This window comes from Hibiscus syriacus, unplaced genomic scaffold (genome assembly GCF_006381635.1).
Source record: "Hibiscus syriacus cultivar Baekdansim isolate YM2019G1 unplaced genomic scaffold, ASM638163v2 tig00112217_pilon, whole genome shotgun sequence".
NCBI classification, from domain to species: Eukaryota; Viridiplantae; Streptophyta; class Magnoliopsida; order Malvales; family Malvaceae; genus Hibiscus; species Hibiscus syriacus.
Window position 1 is genome coordinate 1091849 of NW_024063270.1, and position 18240 is coordinate 1110088.

General features: G+C 37.6%; 2 non-coding genes and 1 pseudogene across 2 annotated transcripts; all 3 read left to right on the forward strand.

The window, feature by feature from the left end:
- Positions 1-688: 688 nt before the first annotated feature.
- LOC120175960 lies at positions 689-782 on the forward strand. Its single transcript, XR_005521288.1, has one exon. It is a non-coding gene; the product is annotated as a small nucleolar RNA U31b (small nucleolar RNA).
- A 186-nt stretch (positions 783-968) lies between these two features.
- On the forward strand, positions 969-1054 carry LOC120175961 (annotated as a pseudogene).
- Positions 1055-1114: 60 nt separating this feature from the next.
- On the forward strand, positions 1115-1191 carry LOC120175959. Its single transcript, XR_005521287.1, has one exon. It is a non-coding gene; the product is annotated as a small nucleolar RNA Z195/SNORD33/SNORD32 family (small nucleolar RNA).
- Positions 1192-18240: the final 17049 nt, after the last annotated feature.

Here is an 18240-nt window from a genome sequence, read left to right on the forward strand (position 1 = left end):
AATAATGTAATATTACAAAAAAAGTAATAAATAAATTAAAGTGATTAAAACAAAAGTAATTTGAAAGTTGAGTAGTTAAATTAAAATTTTTAACTTTAGTGACCAAAATAGGAGTGAGAAGATAATTGAATAGTGAATGATGTAATTTATCCATAGAAAATGCATTAAATTTTTAATGGCATTATATTCAAATGAAACAAAAAGTAAATATTAAGTATAATTTTGAAACAAATGAAAGTTTAGTTAATAAAACAGAATAAAAATGATATTCAGGTACTAAACTTAAAGTTTGCCCAATAATAAAAAGGCGAGAGGACTGAGGTGAACCGTTGATTATACCAATCTCTCGAACAAACTACAAATCCTAACAATGAATGAAACCCTAGAAATGCAACCCTTCTAAGGCCTTACCTCTATATAAAGATGCCGCAACTCAGTCCGTTGAGAGACAGGACGGCCAATCCAAAACCCTATTTTCCCACTAAGCCATCTAGCTCTCTGCTCTTTATCTCAGTTTCTAAGAAGCTTTTGAAGAAGAGGGTCAAGGAGTTCAAGGAAATCCATATACATCGAGCAATCTATGTAGAAATGTGCTAAAATTTTCCAGTTTCAATCAAGTTCTGTTTGCATTTCCCCCCTTTTATAACCCATTTTTTTAACATTTAGCTCTGCTTTATCCTGAAGAATGGAAAGTGATGTTAGTTATTGTCGCCCCAGTCTTACTTTGCATACATTAAATGTCTTCATATGCAAAGCTGGTGATTGACATTCTTATCTGATTCCATGTACTTGTTCCTTTTTATAATCCTCCAGTGTTTGAATTGAAATCGATTTTATGCGGATATGAAGATTGATCTTGACACCCAGTCTTAGTTTCTATATGCTGAGTTACTAACGATCGACTATCTGATCCAAATATTTGTTACGATTTCACTGATTCTTTAATTTGTTGTGTAAGATTAGGAGATGGAAATGATGATTGTTGTTTGACACCCAGTCCTACTTTCATCTCTAGATGAAAGCTGGTGATAAAACCAACTCTTTTATCTGATCCATCTTTACAAAATAATAACTTTTTTAATTTACTTGAATTTGTTGTTTACTGGAGTCTGCGAAGAGGCGTGATGATATTTATCCATCATATCTGCATTTGAATGATGAACACCAACATGCACTACCATCTGATCTCTTTGTGCGTAATGTTTTCAAAACTGGGGTCATTTGTTTTATTGAATTTAATTGTGCTTTTCAACCGTAGTTTGGTGCAATCGATGATGTAAGTCATTATCAATCCTCATCTATCTGTGAAGATCATTCGAATAATCACCATCTTTTGACTGAAATTGCATGTTTATTGTTTGAATAAATTGCTTCTTTGTTGTAGCCCGTGGTATCTAATGTCCAGATTATTGTATATTGGTATCTGGGCGTTTCGTTTGAAGGGCAGATAGAGAATCATGAACAGGTCTTGCGACACGTTTAGCTTTTATTTTCTCATAAGCTTTCTGTTACTAAATCCCTGCTCATAATTATGAAGAACAACACTCGAGAACCTTTATTTTTTCAGCTTCCCAGACAATATTTATTATTTTTTGTTACAGATTGGTTTCCAACATATTCCCAATCTTTTCGATTAGGACATTACCTTCGAACATGAGTCATAGAATTTGCTCCCAACATATTCCTAACCTTGTCGATTAGGCCACTACATTCGAAGCAGAATTTTCTTCTCTATTCATGTAGAATAAACTTAGATAATTCCCTACGATTTTTGTTCATAGTTTCTTAAATGATATGTATTTTCCTGTTTGTTAATCACATGTAAACTGTATAAATTTGTAGTTAATCCACGGATATATTGGAAGAAGTCAAATTGATACAATTATTTTGTTAATTTCGTACGAATGTTCTTGCCTCTTATAAGAGTAGTCTTCCTTCAAATCTGTGATGTTTTTCTGAGCCAAGTCATATAGAATCAGGCACCATTATACGTACCGTCCCAAAAAAAGGGTACTGCGCACCAATCAATTCGACTATTATTTTTATAGATCATGGCATGATTATAGGTCGATAGATCTAATTTGAATGAAGCATCCTTTAGAGTGATGAAACACTTTTCACAAGAAGATGAAAGGTTTGTACCTCTATATTGACTAAATGATTGTACATATAATTGTGGATGATTTGTGAAATTGCCCAAATAATATTGTGAAGAAAATCCGACTCGTTTGGGGTGCAGATGTTATTTCTCGAGTGAACTAAATATTGAATGGGGAAGACACATGTAAGATTTGTGTAATTCCTTTCCTCCCATGATCGGTGTACATTCATGCCTTCCTAGGCCATATTGAACTGTTGTTTGTCTTCGTCACTCATGCAGAAGAAGGTGAACTTTTCATGTGTCTTTTTTGTGTTACCATTTGAAGTACCCTATTTAAGAAAATAATTTTAAGGGTATAACATTGGAGAATTTTTTTCACTATATTTGATTGATTTTGTTGTGGATAATAACGTGCGATGATTGTGTCGGCCATCTCTGTATAGCGGCAATAAACCCTCGATATTCGAGTCTCAAACCATGGATAATTATTCTCTTTATCTTGATTTCCCTAATAGGATTTGTCAGATCTAACTTTGAAATTTCACGGCATATTGCCTTTACCTTGTGAAAGTATTGAGCAATCGTCATGTCGCGTTGTGCCATCGATAGTAACTCTTGCAATCTTGTATCGTTCTTCTTTGAAAAGAGTGTAACAAAAGTGTCACATGTTTTCTTTGGTGTTTTAGCATCCCGGATGTGCTCTAACATTTCTTTAATTGTGGTCTTTAAAGCAAATATCGTTTTTCCTGTTTTAATTTTCCACTTTCGCATGATGACATTGGCATTTTCTGTCGCCAGTTGTGTAATTTTACCACCACGTGTTGTAGTTTTTTTAAGAGTAGTCTTGACCTTGTAAGTATGACTCCATACATGTTGCCCATATGTTGTAGTTTTTGTTGTTGAGTTTCTTGATTCCTCCAACTACTTGAAGGTCACCCATCTTAACGGCAAGACTTTGACTACACCGAACAAACTTGAGTAACAAACGTGCAGAGTACTGAATTACTCTAAACACAAAGAAGGTCCACAAGGTTTGTAATAACCCCGATAATAATCTCAATAAATTTTTTCTGATGTGAAAGATTAGTTAAAACTGCAGCCACAGAGCATACTCGAAATTTCAAAAGATCTTAAAACGTGACTCTGATGTCAATTGTTGAGTAAAACTTAGAGTATACAACTCTAAACTTACTAATATTGGACCCAAACTAGTAAACAAATTACTTGTATTATACCCACAATAAAAGACACTATAACACTTTCTAAAAACCACTAACAGTTTGAAGAGAAATAAACACTCAATATAAAGCTCATAACTTATACTCAAGATACTACACTCAAATTTTTGGATGATGCATAACTCAAATGCAAGGAAGGTATTTATAGTCATACATTATTACCACCTACTCCACCTACTCCATTAAATTGAGATAAGCAATGACATCTTCACCTAACTAAATTGATGTAAGCAATGACATCAAATTAAGTTGTGTGGGCTAATATTAATTTCTCAAGAGCCTACGTAGGAGTGTCATGTGTGGATCAACTTTATGTGCTCTTTTTTTAAGGAATGTTTTTTTAATGACACATATAGTGATCTTATTTGATTCAATTTCCTTCCATAATAGACAATCATTGCTGAGCAAAACAATATAAAAAATTTGAGTCTATTTGATGAATCAAGATGTTCGATTATTGATTTTGTTTTTATTTTATTTTATTCAGAACCTTTCTTTGAGTCTTTAGGTCCTATTAACACTAGGACTACTATTCTTCTAAACAAATGAGTTGTTTCAGATAATTTTTTTTGAAACAATTTGACAACTGTCGTTTCGATGTCAAAATAATTTCCTTCTTATCGGATAATAAATAAAGGAAAATTTGTAGCGTAGAGAAGTAGGGTCGAATCTACAGGGACTTGGAAAATTCTTAATTTATGTTTGATTGGTCTATGTCAGGCGTGAAAGATAGTAAAATGGGGGGGGGGTTTGGTAGAATGAGATTTAAGTAGTAATAAAAATAATTAAATAAAAGCGATTAAAGTAAAAAAAGTTGTGAATAAATACGGTAAAAATAGCCTCAAGCCTTGCTTTGACTCAATTTCCTTTAGATCATCGAATAAGATTTTCTCTTCGGGATTCACGTCGGTTACTTTGTCTACGAGGGCTATCCCCGTGACTCTATCTTGTATACCAAATACCCAAGGCAATCTTTGATTCCGGCTTCGGGAATTGATTCTATCAACATCTATTGTCGTAGACCAATTATCGTTTAAGTTCGTGGCGACCGACTCGGATTGTTGCTTCTATAACCGTCAATTCCGATCTCAAATCTCTCTTGGCGAAGCTATCTCGCCAAGTGTGTTCCCAGGAAGTCGAATTGCTTTCTATAAGCCGAATCTTCCTCCCACACATTTAATCGCAACAACCTCTTAACCAAAGTAATCTTTGATTTTGAAAACTGTTTTGATTTTGAAAAAGAATAAGCACAGAGATTGAGAGAGATTTCCGAAGATATTAGGGACCTGTTTCAATTCTCCCGTTAGAATTGAGTCATCGCGACAGCTCTCGGCTTATGAAAAGTTTAGCTAAGCATGACAAAAGTCATACTTAGCATATTAAAAACAAGTTTGAAAATAAAGAAAAAAATAAAAGAACTTGAAAAGGAAAAAGAGAAAACTTTTATAAAAACTAGAGAGAAAAGAAGAATGTATTTTGAATGATGAGTTTAGGCTTACCCCAAGTGGGTATTTATAGCCTCTCAAAGCCTAAAGGATAAGCAAAGAAAATAATAAAATAATACAAAAAGATAATTGTTTTTAAATTTAAATTCAAACTTAAACTAGTATATTAATTCAACTCTACTCGTCAATCTTCCAGAAGGTGTGCGGATGAAGTCTTCTAGAAACCGCCACTGACTGGACCTTCTAAAAACTGCCACATCAGACCGCGTCGTGCCCAGAGTCGTGCCCATGTCTCCAACCGTGACCAAATAATAAAAAAATGCAGAATTCGCCCGTTTTGTCACAAATTCTGGAAATCAAGGACCTATACAAAAATAAGTATAACACGACCAATTCAGCAGCAATAATTCCACAAAATCGAAGAAATAACGAGCAGAATTCCCCCTTACTTATCTCATGCTTCTTCTCAAGTATGATTAACCAAATCAGTCAAAAACTTCATTAAACGTTCTTTTGTCAAGTTTTGCATTCAAGGAAGCAAGGTAGAGACCACAATAACTATTCAAGTCAAGAAATCAATCAATTGAACATCACCAATTGGAGCAAGTCAAGTCCAATTGTAATATCCATTCATTCATTAATCTCAATGCTCATAACTCAACACTTTACCAGGATTCACTCAAATCACTCGATGTGTTTGGGGTAAAGAAACTCTCAATGTCAGAATTGACACGGTATTACCATAAGCCTGCAAGTAAATCAAATCTCCACTACTAATAAGAACAAAATGCATAAATCAAAGGGTCTTTTATTGGTTGTAACGGGGCTTAGGTAAAGGTGGGGAAAAGGCTAAAAATATGGCTAAAAATTCAAGGCAAGGAACAGACAAATAAAAATCTCAACTCCATCAAAACATTAAGGACAACAAGATAAAAAGCTGACATATCAAACAACAAATTTCTTATTGAAATGCATTTTTTCTTTTTCACACTTTTGTTGTTTTGTTTTCCATTTTTTCTTTCGATCAACTTTTTTTTCGAACTGGTTTTTTTTCATTCAACATTTTTTTCCAATGGAGAATACAACGGTAAAATTATTCACTTGCCCTGAAAAAGGTAGAAAAGATGGATAAAAAAAAGGCTCGGGTTTATGAACATGGTGAAAACAAAGAAGCGGGAATAGACTCAAAAGTGGTTAACTAAGGGGAAAATGTATGGGCAGGCAATTTAGTGGGGAAACGGTATGGTTAATCCTAAGGTGCCCAAATCATCTTTAAGCATCATGTTCATGTGTAATCTCGACAGTATTAAACATGCAGGTTCTAGAATATCGATGTTAAATTCGACACACTCAATCCAACAAAATGAGATCGAAAATGATATGCTCGTAAAGGCTCAAATCTCACCAAATTATTTCATACATTGAGCTAATCACATTTCAACCAATAAAATCATGGAATATCACAAAAACACCAACTTATCACAATTCATGCTATTCGATATCAAGAACATCCTAACCTAAACAATTATGTGTTCCCAAACAAGCATATCATTCTAAAAAAATTTCAACAAGACAAATAAATTCAGTGAAGTTTCCGCAAATTCAACCAACACATACTTGAATCGAAAAGATAAGCAAAGGGAAATTCAATCCTACACTACTCTACTCTCTTTACTTAAAGCGTTTTGCATCAAAACAAAAAAATTAAAGTGTAAGAGAAGGAACATAGTACTCCCCGGATTTAATGTCGACCACGGCCACGTCCTCGACCGCGATGAGAGGCGCTAGGACTTAGGTAGGAGAGGATATCTGTGATGTTCGTCTCGATGGAGTGGAGGTGGTCGTGGACTTCATTCATTTGGGTTTGCATATCCGGGTGTGGTGCTGCAGGAGGCAGCACAGGTGCATTTCGACGAGTGAAGACTTGCTCGCTACGAGGAGTAAGGACACCTGGTGGAACGAAGTAAGGTGCGCTCGGGGTTCCGACAAGTAGGCCCATTGAATCCAAACATCGCTCATCTAAAGCATCTGCAGAAAAAGCATAAGTAAATCGTGTTACATCAAAGTGAGCGATGCGAGAAGCTAAATGTGTAATGTAAGGGCCAAGGATAAGTGGGCGATTGGATCGGATAACGATCTCAAAGGCCCGAGCAAACCAAAATCCTAGGTTCACATGCTCGCCGGTGGTCATGCACCATAAAAAGAATAGCTCGACTCGGCTTAAGGAGGATGATGAGTCGTTCCGGCCGGAATAGTTGTAAGCGAGGAAGCGATGGATATAGCGCAAGGCTGGGTCGTGGATAAGATGGGCTCGCATTGAGCGGGCATTGAATGTGTGTCCGGCTAAACCCGTAAGTCCCTCATAAGCCATGTCGGCATCGAAATTCTACGAAATCTCAAGCAAAGCGATTAAATACGAATGACTCGTGACATTCGTCATTAATCCCATAGCAAGATTAAATTCTGATATAGACATTGAGAAGTAAGTTCCACATAGTCGGAATGATACAACATCAGGCAAACTAACATTAAGCAGGCATTGGGGCAAAAAATTAAAAGTGGCATAAAATTCAAACACAAGTTCATAAAACGTTCCACAGTTAATTATCGGATAAAATTTCCAGCCAATGACAGTAAAGTATACGTGAACAGACTCACGTAAATGCAATGTTTCAAGAGTACGAGTCGGAATATATTTAGCTACACGGAAAGGGCGGTGTCTCACCGACTCGAAACGTACTAGTTCGTCATTGGAGAATTACAAATGCCCATGCATCGTTTCTTCGGGAGGGACTGCGTATGATCGACCCCGACGATTGTGCTCCGGGTTGTCGTGGGCTGGCGGTGGGCTGTCAGGTGCATCCTCAGGGCGAGGTGGAAAACCGACAGTAAAATCCTCTGTAAAACCGTAAATAAGATGGTACATTAGTAACGGTTGTACTGAAATAGGACTAGAGTTTACCTCGAGAGCGTTATCCGATTTTGCCGAATGCATCGAGTAAGACGGGAATACCATCCGTTGTGAGCGTGACGGTGTTGCTTCGGTCGAAATTGAATGAAACGATGGAGATAGAGATCGTGGAGGGGACAGATGGCGAGATGTGCTAGGCCCAGGACGGAAGGAGGCAGTTAGCGCAAAAGCCGAGTGATACGGTGATATCGGTACTTGGCTACGACCTTGCATCGATTGAATCGGCGGAGGTGGCGGAATGGAGTCAGAGTCGCTTGGTAACTCGACGAACGCTGACGCGTTTGAACGGCGTCGTCCTCCTAGGATGATAGGCGGAGGAGTGTTGGTGTTCTCGGGTCGGTTTCACGTGCGCATCATAGCGGGTTAGGGAGGAGTTTTTGTCGTGAAAACGTTGAAGCGAGTTGACTTGTTTATTGGTGCCACCGGTTGTGAGCAAAAGGAGGAGAAGCGATGGAGTGGTGTGCGATTGGGGGGTTATCGATTTGATGAAGGTGAAAGGGGTAGGTTTAAAATTGGCTTCTGGTTTTAAAGTTGGAAGTAAATGAAGACTTTGGGTTGAATATTTCTAATTCAGAAAAAGATAGATTTTAAAAATTGAAAAAGTGATTGAAAAGGATAAGGTGGCGTCCATGGTCAAAATAAAAGATGAAGAGAAGGGATTGGGCGGCAGAAAGATATCATAAGGGGGAAAGAGAAAAATTAGGGTTTACTAACGTGCGTCGACCCCCTCCATGGGTTCTGATATCGTACGCCATTTAGTAAACGGTGCGCATGGCTGGGTATATTTTTTTTGCTTTGTGCGATTTTCACTACTTTGTAGGTTCCGAAAGTTGCACTGTTCGATTGAAATTTTTGTGTAATTTTAAGTTCGAATAAAAATATTCGGTTCCTGCAAAAATTAAAAAAAAATTAAATTGAACATGCTTGATCGAAGAGAAAAAAATAATAATAAAAATAAATAAAAATATAACGAAATTGAAAACAATAGGTTACCTCCCATGAAGCGCTTTTGTTTAACGTCGTTAGCTCGACGACCTGATTCAGACTACAGGTTCTTCTAAGTTGAGATCTTCAATTAAGGAAACTTCACTATTCGCATAATACTGTTTAATCCTGTGTCTATTTACTTTAAACCGAGTGCCCGAATTGTCTTCAATTTCGACTGCGCCATGAGGAAATATTCTAGTTACTGTATAAGGTCCGTTCCATTTTGATCGAAGTTTACCTGCAAAAAGTTTTAATTTTGAGTTAAAAAGAAGAACTTTTTGTCCAATAGAAAAAGATTTAGAAACAATTTTTCGATCATGGAATTCTTTTGTTTTGTCCTTATATATTTTGGCGTTGTCGTAAGCATCTCTCCCGGATTTCCTCAAACTCTTATATATGTAACTTTCGTGTTTTGCCAACCGCTTCTAGCTCCATATTGCATTGTTTTACGTCTCAATATGCCTTGTGTTCTAGCTCGACTGGTAAATGGCACGGCTTACCGAACACAAGGCGGTATGGTGACATGCCAATAGGTCCTTTGTATGCAGTCCGATAAGACCACAAAGCGTCAATTAATTTCAAGCTTCAATCCTTGCGATTTGGCTTAACTATTTTCTCAAGAATCATCTTTATTTCTCGGTTTGAAATTTCTACTTGTCCGTTTATTTGTGGATGATAAGCCGTGGCAATTCTGTGATTCACTCCATGTTTTTTCATAAGAACATCAATTACTCGATTGATGAAGTGTGTGCCGCGGTCGCTTATTATCGCTCTCGGTGTACCAAACCTAGAAAAAATACAATTCTTTAGAAATTGAACAGTAGTTTTAGCATCGTTGTTTCGAGTGGCTTTAGCCTCTACCCACTTCGATACATAATCAACCGTAAGAATTATATAACAATTGACAAAAGAAGAAACAAATGGACCCATATAGTCAAGTCCCCAAACATCAAATATTTCGCATATATGTATGAGATTAAGGGGCATTTCGTTTCTTCGACTCAAATTACCTGCACATTGACAATTATCACACGACTTGCAAAACAAGTAAGCATCACGGAAAATATGAGGCCAAAAAAATCCATATTCCAAAATTTTATGAGCAGTTCGCTTCGGTCCAAAGTGTCCGCCACACGAATAAGAATGACAAAATTTTAAAGTTGAGCTTACCCCGCTTTCAGGAACACACCTTCGAATTACCTGGTCTGAACAATGCTTCCAGAGATATGGATCATCCCAAATTAAGAAACGAGATTCTCTCTTGATGTGGTTTACTTCAGTTCTCGTTAAATCAAATGACAATTTACCTGTAGCTAAGTAATTAATTATATCTGCGAACCAAGGTGTTGACTTTTGCTCCATCATCAAGCTTTCCTCCGAGAATTCTTCACGAATAGGAGGATCAACTGTAGTGATTGGAAGCCAGCTTAAGTGATCGACCACTAAGTTCTCACATCCTTTCTTGTCCTTGATTTTCAAATCAAACTCTTGGAGGAGTAAGATCCAACGGATTAGTCGTGGTTTCGCCTCTTTTTTGCTGAGCAAGTACTTCAAGGCTGCATGATCAGAGAAAAAAATAACTTTAGTTCCAAGAAGATATGATCTAAATTTATCTAATGCAAAAATAATGGCGAATAATTCTTTTTCGGTTGTTGATTAATTCCGTTGTGCGGAATCCAAGGTACGAGATGCATAAGCGATAACGTGAGGTTCTTTCCCGATCTTTTGTCCGAGCACAGCCCCAACACTTCCATCCGAAGTATCACACATAACTTCGAAGGGAAAGTCTCAATTTGGCGGTTGGACTATGGGTGCCAAAACTAACTTTTCCTTCAATACGTCGAATGATTGTTGGCATTTTTGGTTGAAATGGAAGATTTTATCCTTCTGTAATAGCTCGCACAATGGTTGCGCCACTTTAGAGAAGTCCTTAATGAATCTACGGTAAAATCTTGAATGACCAAGGAAAGAACGAATTTCCCTCACCGAAGTAGGGTAAGGAAGTGAACGTATTATATTAGTTTTCGCCTTATCTACCGCAATTCCTTTAGATGAAACAATATGTCCTAGAATAAAACCTTTATCAACTATAAAGTGATACTTTTCATAATTCAAAACAAGGTTAAATTCTAGGCACCGACACAACACATTTTTCAAATTTAATAGACATTCCTTGAATGAATTACCGTAAACAGTGAAGTCGTCCATGAAGACTTCAATACCTTTCTCAATAAAATCAGAAAAAAATACTAATCATACACCTTTGGAATGTGGCAGGTGCATTGCAAAGCCCGAAAGGTATACGTCGGTAAGCGAATGTGCCAAAGGGGCATGTGAATGTTGTCTTTTCTTTATCTTCAGGTGCTACTGGAATCTGGAAGAAACCTGAAAATCCATCAAGACAACAATAGTGAGATTTACCAGCTAATCGTTCTATCATCTGATCTATGAATGGAAGAGGAAAATGGTCTTTTCGAGTTAAAGAATTTAACTTCCTGTAATCAATGCAGACTCTCCATCCATTCTGAACTCGTGTTGGTTCAAGTTCTCTTTCAGAATTTTCGATCACAGTAACTCCTATTTTTTAGGAACTACATGTATCGGACTTACCCATTTGCTACCCGAAATTGGATATATAATATCTGCATCTAGGAGTTTTTGTATCTCTTTTTTTACCACTTCCATCATTGGTGGATTTAGCTGGCATTGACCCTCACGTGTTGGTTTTATGCCTTCTTCAGTTTTAATTTTATGTATACAAGTAGATGGACTCAATCCTTTTATGTCACCGATGATCCATCATATAGCCTCCTTGTATTGGCGCAAAACCGAGATCAAGTCTTTTTCCTCCTCCTCGGATAACCCTTCTGATATGATTACTGGCAGAGTGTTGTTTGATCCAAGGAAGGCGTATTTCAAGTGATCAGGCAGCTATTTAAGTTCAACTTCGGGTGCCTGCAGAACAGAAGGTAAGACTTTAGTCTTAGAAGAGATCAAATTCAATTTTGTATGATCATAATTCACGTTTTCATCATGACACTCCAACTCCCTGCATATATCAAAAGAAAAATTAGTTTTTAAAAATTCATCAGCCAAAGGATCAATTAAATCGACAGAATTTAAATTTTCCACTTTATCAAGATATCTCATTGCCTTATATACGTCAACTTTAACGATCTGACCGTCGAATTCCATAGTTAAAATTCTGCTCCTCGCGTCAATTTTTGTGTGTGCAGTGCTTAGAAAAGGGAGCCCCAAAAGAATATCAGACGATCTGCTTGTGCGATCATTCTCCATGTCGATTATATAAAAATCGACGGGAAATATCAAGTCGTTTACCTACACCAATACATTCTCTAAGAGTCCTTCAGGATAGATCACAGACTTGTCGGCAAGCTGTATCGAAATCTTTGTGTCCTTCAAAGGATCGTTAGTGACCATTTTATAGACAGATAGAGGCATTACATTAATTGATGCACCAAGATCACACATAGCTCGTTTAATCTCAACCTTACCAATTTTACAAGGGATTGTAAACATACCTTGGTCCTTCAGTTTAGATGGTAACTTTCGTTGGAAAACGGCTGAGACGTTTGCTCCTAGGCTTACTTTCTCGACTCCGGTAAGCTTTTTTTTGTTGTACAGAGATCCTTTAAAAATCGGGCATACCTTGGAACCTTCCGGATAACCTCGAGGAGAGGTATGTTAACTTCCACCTTCCGAAGCACGTCTAATATTTCCTTTTCCTCAGTTTTTTTTATCTTTTTTAACTAACCTTGATGGAAAAGATGGTGGCACGTCGTAGGGAGATGGCGTCAGATCGTTCATTTGTTCTTCATCATTCTTTTTCTGGGGTCATACGTCATTGATCTCCTTCTCTTTTTGGACTGCATGGTCTGATAGGACAGGCGAAGCTACTACTGTACCACTCCGAAGAGTGATGGCACTGACGTTTTCCCTCGGGTTTACTTTAGTTTGAGACGGAAGCTTACCTTGTGATTCCAAACGGCCTAAGGTTTGCGCCAGTTGGCTTATCTGTTTGTCCATCTCTTGGAAGTGGGCTTCAGTTCGAGTCTGGAATTTTTCCTGGGATAGTGCTAACCTCTCGACAATCGATTATAATGATGACTTCTGCGGTTGTTGCGGTGGTGGAGATCTCGCTTGATAGCCTTGATTCGGTCTCGAGTTCTGGGCATAACTGAAGTTCGGATGATCCCTCCATCTTGGGTTGTATGTATTTCCGTAAGGATTATAAGCTCTTTGGGTCCCGGGAAATTCCCAAATGCGTTGAGTTGAGCTGTTGCGTCATCTTGAATCAGTGGACAACCGTCTGTTGGATGATCGGGTAATGCACATATTCCACATAATCGATTTTTTCATGCCCTTTCATGCAACAAGAGAGTTTACGACTTTAGTTAACTTGTCAATTTTATTTTATAAGGAAGATGAACTTATCTCATGAACCCTTCGAGAAGGTTCATTGTTTGTGCGAAATTGTTGGGAATTTGTGGTCATCGTGGATATTAAGTCTCTAGCTTCTGTAAGAGTCATATTCACCAAGGCTCCACCGCTGACTACATCGATCGTCTTCATTTCCAGGAGAGATAGTCCTTCATAAAAGTATTGAAGGAGTATTTGTTTCGTTAACCCATTTTACGGGTAACTAGAACATAACTTCTTAAACCGCTCCCAATAGTCGTAAAGTGACTCTCCATCAAGCTGTTTGATTCCGAGTATTGTTCTTCGTAGTTCACTTACTTTTGCTGCAGGGAAAAACCTTTCAAGAAAAAGACGAGTCATTTGAGCCCATGTAGTAATAGAATTAGGAGGAATATAAAATAACCATTCCTTAGCCGAATCGACTAAGGAAAAAGGAAAAGCTCTAAGTTTGATTTGGTCCTCGGTTACTCCCTGTGGTCTCATGCTGGAGCAGACCATGTGGAATTTCTTGAGATGTTTGTGTGGATCCTCGTTTGGCAATCCACAGAATGTAGGGAGGAGATGAATAAGGCCGGTCTTCAACTGGTATGGAGTTTCGCCTTGGGGAAAATCAATGCACATAGGTCCTTGTTCAGTGGGTGCCGCGGCTAACTCCCGAATAGTAGGTTCGGCCATCGGAATTGTATTACCTGAATTTGATTCTTCTTCTGGATTCGTTTGTTGTCTCTTTCTTTCCCGAAGTGTCTGTGCCTGGAGTCTCCTAGCTTTAGCTTCAATCTTCGGGTTGTACTCCACTAATGTGCCCGGATTAGTCCTGGTCATAAATCAGAAACAAACAAAAATTAGTAACTTTGGCGAAGTCCCTGGCAACGGCGCCAATTTGACAACTGTCGTCAATTTGACAACTGTCGTTTCGATGTCAAAATAATCTCCTTCTTCTCGGATAATAAATAAAGGAAAATTCGTAGCGTAGAGAAGTAGGGTCGAATCCACAGGGACTTGAAAAATTCTTAATTTATGTTTGATTGGTCTATGTCAGGCGTGAAAGATAGTAAAATGGGGGGTTTGGGTAGAATGATATTTAAGTAGTATTAAAAATGATTAAATAAAAGCGATTAAAGTAAAAAAAAGTTGTGAATAAATACGATAAAAATAGCCTCAAGCCTTGCTTTGACTCAATTTCCTTTAGATCATCGAATAAGATTTTCTCTTCGAGATTCACGTCGGTTACTTTGTCTACGAGGGCTATCCCCGTGGCTATATCTTGTATACCGATTACCCAAGACAATCTTTGATTCCGACTTCGGGAATTGATTCTATCAACATCCATTGTCGTAGACCAATTACCGTTTAAGTTCGTGGCGACCGACTCGGATTGTTGCTTCTATAACCGTCAATTCCGATCTCAAATCCCTTTTGGCGAAGCTATCTCGCCAAGTATGTTACTAGGAAGTCGAATTAATTTCTATAAGCCGAATCTTCCTCCCACACATTTAATCGCAACAACCTCTTGACCAAAGTCAATCTTTGATTTTGAAAAAGAATAAGCATAGAGATTGAGAGAGATTTCCGAATATATTAGGGACATGTTTCAATTCTCCCGTTGGAATTGAGTCATCGCGACAGCTCTCAGCTTATGAAAAGTTTAGCTAAGCATGACAAAAGTCATACTTAGCATATTAAAAACAAGTTTGAAAATAACGAAAAATAAAAGAACTTGAAAAGGAAATAGAGAAAACTTTTATAAAAACTAGAGAGAAAAGAAGAATGTATTCCGAATAATGAGTTTAGACTTACCCCAAGTGGGTATTTATAGCCTCTCAAAGCCTAAAGGATAAGCAAATAAAATAATAAAATAATGCAAAAGATAATTGTTTTTAAATTTAAATTCAAACTTAAACTAGTCTCCTAATACAACTCTACTCGTCAATCTTCCAGAAGGTGTGCGGATGAAGTCTTCTAGAAATCGCCGCTGACTGGACCTTCTAGAAACTGCCACGTCAGATCGCATCGTGTCAGAGTCGTGCCCATGTTTCCAGCCGTGACCAAATAATAAAAAAATGCAGAATTCACCCGTTTTGTCATAAATTCTGGAAAGCAAGGGCCTGTACAAAAATAAGTATAACACAACCAATTCAGCAGCAATAATTCCACAAAATCGAAGAAATAACGAGCAAAGATTAACTATTCTGAACACTCATCACAATTCATCATTTTTCTCGGCTTGTTCTTTATATTATTTTATATATTCCAGAATTTCAGTTCAATTTGTTATCAATATGTTGTTTTGTTGAGAAAACAAAGTAAACAAGAAAGATGAACATTAAGAATCTTGTATATTATTCATTGAATTGTTTACAAAGCCATGCACTATCATTTATACAATGTGTAGTAACAGAATAACTGAGGTTATTAAGCCTAATAACCAACCAAACTTCCAGAATATGCTCAACATTCTCCTTGTTGCTTCAACTCTTCAAACGACAACACTCCTAGTTTCTGTCGAAATGCAACAAAGTGATCTTTTGTTAATGCTTTAGTCAAGCCATCAACCACCTGATGTTTAGTGGGCACATAATTAACCTTCAACTTCCCTGGTACTACTTTTTCCCTAACAAAATGAACATCAAGTTCAATGTGCTTAGTCTTTGAATGGTACACAGTATTTTCACTCATTGCAATTGCACTTGAGTTATCACACCAAATGACTGGTGAAGCTTGCATTCGATCTCCCATATCTGCTATCAATGCATCCAACCAAGTTACATCTGATGTTATATCTGCCAAGCTTCGATACTCGGCTACAGTAGTAGACCTGGACACAGTCTTCTATTTCCTTGAACTCCACATAACCAAATTACCTCGTAGATACACACAACACCCATATAATAAGCGTCTGTCATCTACACTATCCTCCAATCAGTATTTGCAAATGCTGTCAGTTGAAACGACTCATCGCTCGGAGAAAAAACTAGTCCATAGTCAAGGGTCCCTCGAAGATAACACATAACCCGTTTTACTGCAACAAAATGTTGTTCTCAGGGTGCATGCATAAATTGAGCCAACATGTTTACACTGAACTCAATATCTGGCCTCGTAGGACAAGCATACAAGAGAGATCCCACCAAGCTTCGATACTCTTTTGCATCATTCAACTCATCACCTGATTCTTTGAAGAGCTTAAGGAAATATATCATGGGTGTAGCCGTTGATGCATCTAAATCCATACCTGCCTTAGATAACAACTCAATTATATACTTCTTTTGGCTAAGAAAAATAGCATCACCTGCATGCTTAACCTCAATACCAAGGAAAAAGTTCAACTGACCAAGATCTTTTATGAAAAACTTCTTGCTTTGTAACTTAACCATCTTCTCGATCTCATCATTCGAGTAGCCATTAATGATTATATCATCGACATAAACCAGGATATTCAATACTCGTCATTCTTCTTGCTTAATGAAGAGTGAGTTGTCATCCTGTGTACTCTTAAAACCAATGCTAATCACATAACTTCTCAACTTAGCAAACCAGTTTCGTGGGGCTTGTCTAAGCCCATACAATACCTTTTGTAACTTGCAAACCAATTGAGATCCACCCGGTGCTTCCTTCTCAAAACCCTAAGGTTGTTGCATGAACACATCCTCGTGAAGATCACCATTTAAAAACGCGTTGTTCACGTCCACTTGCCTTAGTTCCTATTTTTTCTGAACTGCAAGTGCTAGCATGACATTAATGGTGGAAGATTTGATTACCGGGCTGAAAGTCTCTTGAAAATACTGCCCAGGAACTTGAGTAAACCCCTTGGCCACAAGCCTGACCTTATACCTCTGCACAGATCCATCAACATTCCTCTTTATTCGAAAGATCCACTTGCAACCCACTATTGATCATCCCTTAGGTAAGGTGACCAATGACCATGTGTTATTTCGCTCTAATGCTTAATACTCTGCATAAACTGATGCCTTCCACTGAGGAGACTACAGTGCTTCATATATCGAGCATGGTTCATTTTCAGCTTCTACATGAACCATGGAATAGAGTTTTGGTTTGAATATTCCACATTTGCTCCTGGTCATCATAGGATGTCCAACAATAGAAGCAACCACTAACTGCACTTCATCACAACCATTCTGCATCACACTTTGTGACTTACTTCGAGTCAAACCAGTATCATCAGGTAACTGGCTTAAAGTGTTCTCCACAACCGCATTTGAGTGCTCCATACTTCCCCTAGCTAAACTCATAAAAGGACTAGTACTGGACATTTGTTGTTCCCTATTTTGAGACATCATGGCAGATTCCATATGCAAGGTGGCTGATCCTTCTTTTTTTTGTTTAATATACCCAATTTCATGCAAACTTTTCATGCACCATCGACCACAGGCAGTTACATGGATGATTTTGTAGTGTTTTGTCCACTATTTTTAATAATAACATCTTGTTTACCTGTAAAATGAAAAAATTATTCATAAAAAATAACATGCATTTATATGTAAATTCTCACATCATAAGTCATGTACTGATATCCCTTGTGTTGTGAGCTATACCCAAGAAAGGTGCACGATTGTGAACGATAACTGAGTTTATGACTTTGATAAAGACGAAGATGAGGAAAACATCTACAGCCGAATACTTTTAAAAACTCATAGTCTGGTAGTTTATTATATAACACCTCAAAAGGTGATTTTCCTTGCAAAACACGTGTGGGAAGACGATTTATTAGATGCACTACAGTGCTTACTGCATAATACCAAAACCTAAATGGCAAAGATGCTTGAGCCATTAAAACAAGGGTTGATTCAATAATATGGTGATGTTTCCTATCAACTACTCCATTCTGTTATGAAGTATATGGGCAGAACAACCGATGATGGACACCTAGCTTTGTCAATAAGGGAGATATAGAACGATACTCACCCCCAATCTGTTTTACTTCTTTAATCACAACACTAAACTTAGTCTTGACATATCATGAAATGACTGATAAGCCTGTAAAGTCTGATCCTTTGTTTTCAACAAATACACCCAATAATATATCGTGCAAGCATCAACAAA